This window comes from Microtus pennsylvanicus, chromosome 8 (assembly GCF_037038515.1).
Source record: "Microtus pennsylvanicus isolate mMicPen1 chromosome 8, mMicPen1.hap1, whole genome shotgun sequence".
In the NCBI taxonomy this organism is placed as follows: Eukaryota; Metazoa; Chordata; class Mammalia; order Rodentia; family Cricetidae; genus Microtus; species Microtus pennsylvanicus.
This window is the reverse complement of record NC_134586.1, coordinates 57,564,630-57,570,754: the sequence shown is the minus strand read 5'-3', so window position 1 is coordinate 57,570,754 and position 6,125 is coordinate 57,564,630.

The following is a 6,125-nucleotide window of genomic DNA, read 5'->3' as shown; positions in this document are numbered from 1 at the left end:
ATAACCGTTTTTCTTTATAAACTAATCATCTCTGATAGTTCATTTTAGTAACTGGAAGCTGAGCAACACAACTGCCACCACCATTTCCATGTCCACATTTTAAAACTCACGCCAAACAAAGTACTCATTAGAAAGTAACTCCCCATTCTTCTCTCCTCACAAGTACCAATCGTCGCCATTCTAGTTTCTGCCTGTATCAATTAACCTATTATAATACTTTATATGCAGAAGTATATAATATTTGTCCCTTTGTTACTTATTTATTGAACTTAACATAATACCCTCAAGGTTCATTTAATTGTATCATGTATGAAAATTTCCTTGTTTTAATAATTGATATGACTCTGTGTATTTAATCTTTAAATATTGTATTGGAGATTTTTTTTGTCCTTTTTTCTTTGTTGAGGGAAGAACTTACTGTGCAGCTGGGGCTGCCCTCCGGCTCATCATCCTCTTTCCTCAGTCTCCCTTAGAGCATTGTAGCATTGTTCTTGCATGTGTCTCTATCTTCAAGTACATATTTTCAGTTGTTTGAAGAAACTCCTCTCCTTTTCTTCAAACACCCCTTGATGGGCCAGCTCCACTTAGATCCTTCTACAATTATTTCCACTTTTAGTTTTCTCTACAGGGTGTCAGAATGAAGCGAAGGGGTCTTTCTTGGCTTGAGTTGAAGCCCTCTTTAATTTCCTTGTTGGCTATTTTATTTCACCTTTTATATTTGTTTCAAGAGGAAGTGGGGTTTTGTGAAAAAACAGAGCTTGGCATTCAGAGACCAAATTAGATCCTGCATTTCATCCCTAGGTGACTTTAGTTGATCTCAAAATACTTGTTTGCCAAATGATTAATCAAATGTTAATATTTAGCAAATATACTGATATATCACACAAACACTAAGAGCTCTGAAGCTTAAACTTGGTTCTTGGTTAGCCTCCTGCACTTAGGTCTCTCTTGCTGCACGTGGTGTGTGTGTGTGTGTGTGAACATGTGTGAACATGAAGCTTCAGACTCAGCATCTGTGGATCCTATGGGACAGTAGAGTTTTTAGCAGTTGCAATATTTTCTCCCTTCGTTCCTTGGTGTCTGTGTGTCCTCCCTCCCTCCCTCCCTCCCTCCCTCCCTCCCTCCCTCTCTCCCTTCCTTCCTTCTTTCTCTTTTTGGTCCTTGTCTAAAAGGCACAGATGTTCTTGTCAGTGTCTGGCACACTGTACTCCCATCGCAGAGCCTTGCACTGTGGCAATTTGTAACACTCACTGTATTTCCCCTCAATGCTAGTAAGCTTTCTGTCACCTTAACAAAAACCTGAGAAAATAACTTATAAAGAGAAAAAGGTTCATTTTGGCTCATAGTTTTATAGATTTCAGTTCATAATCAATTAGAACAATTGCTATAAAGACTGTGGTAGTCTATCCAGGTGTAAATAAATGGGTGCTGTGGTGCTTTGAAAGAGAACAGCCCCCAAAGGGAGTGGCATCATTAGGAGAAGTGGCTTTGTTGGTGTAGGACCTTGTTGGAAGAAGTGTGTCACTGTGGAAGCAGGCTTTGAGGTCTCATATGCTCAAGTCATGCTCAGTGTGACACTCGGTCTACTTCCTGTTGCCTACATATTAACATGTAACATCTCCTTCTCCAGCACCATGTTTGCCTGCACACCACCATGTTCCATCATGATGAAAATGGACTGAGCCTCTGAACTGTAAGTGAGCTACCCCAATTAAATGTTTTCCTTTTTAAGAGTTGGGATGGTCATGTATCTCTTCACAGCAATAGACACTCTAAGACAGGTGAAATAAGCAATAAAATGACTTGTTTCATAGCCTGGATGTAGAAGAATGACAGGAAGAGACTGAGGTCCTGCAAATTACTTTGAGGACATAACCCTAATGATGTGGAGACCTCATCCTAGGCTAGTGGTTCTCAACCTTCCTAATTCTACAACTCTTTAATACAATTCCTCACATTGTGGAAACCCCAACCATAAAATTATTTTCATTGCTTTGCTACTGTTTTGAATCATAATGCAAATACCTGTGTTTCCTGATGGACTTAGCGACCCTTGTGAAAGGGTCATTTGACCCCAAAGGGGCCATAACCCACAGGTGGAAAGTTAATGTTGTAGGCCCTCCCTCTTAAAATTTCTAGCACCTGCTAATTGTACCAAGCTGTGGAGCAAACCTTTAACACATAGGCCTTTGAGGACATTCCAGATCTGAACACACACCAACCCTGAGAGCATTCATAGGCCAGGGCCACTATCCTCTTCACCTCTGCTGGGACACCAGGTGTCCTGACCTGGCTCTGCTCCTCACTCAGATTTCTGCAGTAGAACCGGCAGGTAGTAATGGGTCTATTTTACATAACAAACTGGCAGGAGGATGAAATAGTCCTGCCGGGGGATGTGAAAGTGATTAATAAACTATAAAGTCACGCCAAGTCATTTTCTTGAAAATGGACTTCTGTGCTTTTCCACCATTCTTATTCTTGAGCATGCTTCCCTTTCTTAATAAGCTCTCTATTTCTGCTTCTAACCACGTGTCCCTGGCGTGACACAAAGAGTCTGGAAACAGTCGTCCTGTGAACTCGGATCTGTGGCCCAGCACTGTTAAGTGTGCTTCTCTGACATTTTGGGCTTTCGCACTGTTTTTCTGACCTCCATGCCTAACTTCAAAGGCATGCATTTTTCCATATCTCCTCCTCCTGGCAGTTGCCAAGATTTGCAGCTTGCCTGTCCTTCTATTCGGCTCTCAAACTTTAATAAAATTGTCCTTTATCTTCAGAAAGATCTTGAAAATGCAACAGAAAGCTATCTCCTATTCATAATCTGTTCCATCCTACAGTGAGCTAGATACGGACCATACTTCTTTTGTTGGCTTTCCCGTTTTAGGAATCAATCGCAGAGAAGCTCAGAGAATGGAGTGCTTACCAGTTTACTAAGCCCCACTGGTACATTTTTGTGAACACAGTCTATTCAGACAGCCTTTCCATCCCGAGGGCATTTGAGGCTACATACAAGCTAATCACAAAATCTCTGGAAACCAAATTTCTCTTGTTTTGGGCTATTTCATTTTTTCTCAGCCATGAAATCCCCAGATCCCAAGTGTATGTATGAGTACTCAAACTCTGCTTTAGTCTGGTGCCAAGTAGTTCTTAACACATGCACGATGAGTTGCTATTGTTTGCCGTGTTATTAAGCGGCGATCCAGTGATCCTATATGTTGTTTGACCTTACAGATCGCTAGAATGAGAACACCCTCAAATACAGAAAGCAAGTTTTTAATACACATTTACCTGGAGAGGAGCTTTTCGTGACTGCTGGAGTGTCTCTAGGTGTCAGCCACCCAGCCTCCTCCTCTCTTCTTAATCTCCTTCCCCTCAGATATTGCCCTCACCCACCTGCCCCAGGATAGCTCGCCACTGCCTCCAAGCAGTCGTGAAGAGAGAATACCAAACCTTTTTCTGAGAGGCTACCTCTGTGTACACAAGATGGTTACTGCGTATCACTGGCTTTTAGTTGCACAACAAAACCTAGCTGTTGGGGTGGGGGCAGGGATTGGGAAATTTAGTTTATCTTGGATAGCAATTTTTTTTTCTATACAGAAGATGGGAGATACAGTATTATATCTTCTAAGTAGGTAGCATTGTATACCATTAACACTCTGTAACTTAAACATTTATTTTGCTTTTTACAATGCCTCGTGCCTCTCCTTTCTAGTTTTCAATTTAGTTTAGCACTGGCACATTTAATTTTGTAACTAATGTCTTCTCTCTCCAAATGCTATGAGGGCTAGGAGTGTGTATATCTGTGCTTTCAAGCCTAACACTGCCTGGTGCAGTGTAGCTGCTTCATAAGCTATGGAATAAATGAATGTATGTAATTAGGGAGTCCTTCATTATTTCCAGGGCCTCTTTGTGTCTTCATGAAAACATACTTCTAGCAGAAGATTGATGCTGTCTTCTGTGTCCTCAAAGCACATCAGCCCTCTCCTCACTAGTAAATAGCCTTAACCAATGACACTACAGTGTGTCAGCTCTCTAGCCTTCTCCTAGGGATGAGTCCATGTCTGGCTCATAGGCTACTATGGTTTGGATGTCCCAAACAGGTGGGAGAGGAAATTTCATGCGATACCACACGAGGAAAGCCTGTCCCACCACTGCAACCCACTGGCCCCAGCTCTTGTCTGAACTCCCTCTTCAATTCTGAGGTCATCCATGCTGAGTAATTTGTCACTGGCATTGGAGGACTGTTTGCTTTTTCCATTCCTCTAGTCCTGTTACACATCGATTAGCACCCATGCTATGCCGGAAAGCTAGATGCTGGTCAGCTGTGAACAAAACAGATACTGTCCTTGGAGATTACAATCTGGTGATAGCAGATAACGGATATGTAACATCTGAATTTTCCCTGTCTTCTACTTTCATACAGAGCTGTTTGGTTTTTTATGTTTAGGAAATTCCAAAACTTTTTGTTCCCTTTCCTGCCCCTCTTAGCACCTTTGCCTATGTTTCCTCTTTGCTGCTAAGTTTATAATGTGTGACCTGCACCTGTGGGGGTCATTTCTGCGGCTCTCAACCTCCCTGCCTCAGTGCTAGCTTGCTTTCTGTGGCCTTTCCCAACTGTGAGTGTCTCCTCCTTCTTGGAAATGCTGTGTTTCTTCATTGACAATGGTTTTATGTCATAGCTTTGCTGGGATGACCTAAGATATTTATTAAGCCCTCAAAAAAAATCCCTGGCTCAGGGATTAGGAGCACTTGGTGTTTGTGATGGCTAATCTTGGTTGCCGACATGACTATGCTTGGAAGTGCCGGAAACTCAAGCCGCTGGACACACATGAGAGAGATTTTTCTTAGTTTTGAGTGTTGGAGGTGAGAGACCCATCCTAACTGGATCATTTAAAATCAGAAGATGCACCCTAAATCTGGGTCACACACCTGGTGGCAGCCCACATAAAAGAACATGGAAGAAAAAAAAAGAACATGGAAGAAGGGAGATTTTGCTTTTTGTTTGTCCTCTCTCTCACTGGCAAGTTCATCTATCCTGAGCCCTTCTTTCACTGGAGTTAGAACCTACTTCTTCTGGATTCCAGTGTGCACTGAAAGGTGGCAGATCTCTAGGACCTCCCTGGGACTCCAGCACCAGGCCTTTCCTTCAGGAGACAGCCATTGTTGGATTACTCAACCACAGCCTGCAAGCCACTCTAATAAATCATTTTGTTATAGGGGCTTACAGCTCCAGCAGTTTAGAGTCCATGATCATCACGGTAGGGAGCATGGCAGTGGGCAGGCAGACAGGCATAGCACTGGAGCTGTAGCTAAGAGCTCACACATCTACAAACATGATAGGATGGAGTGGTAACATGGGCTTTTGAAATTTCAAGGCCCACTCCCAGGAACACACCTCTTCCAACAAGGCCACACCTCCTAATCCTTCCCAAACAGTTCCACCAATGGGGAACCGAGCATTTAAATATATGAACCTATGGGAGTCATTCTCATTCCACTCCCTGGTCCCCATAGATTTGTAGCTATTTCATAATCCAAAATGCATTGTCTAACTTCAGAAGTTCACATTGTCTTTTACAATCTCAACACAGTTTAAAAGTCCAAAATCTTTTCTGAGACTCAAAGCAATCTCTTAATTGTAACCTCTTGTAAAATAAAAAAGTAAATTACATATTTCAACCTTAAAGGGCATAGAATACATATTATTATTCTAAAAGGGAGGAATCTGGGCATAGTGAGTGAACAATGCACCAAAGCAAACTCCAAATCAGATGTGACTCCACATCTGATGTCAAAGGGCCTATGTGGCTCTTCCCTTCCAGTTTTGCTTGCTACCAAACACTTCTCTCTGGGGCTGCTGCTTCCATTCCATGTCTGAAACTCTTCTTGGCAGATAGCCCATGGATCTGCCAACTCCAACATCTTCTGCATCTCCAACACAATCCAGGCTCCACCAAGCAGCTTCACACAATGGCCTGTTAGTGCCTCCATGCAAGGACTCCCCTCCCACATGCCTTGCCTCAGTGGCTCTTCTTAATCATAAATGAAGATTCCACAATCCTTTGCTCATGAAGAATATTCAAGAGGATGAAGAATTCTCAAGAGGTATTCTTCATGGTTCTAAAGCC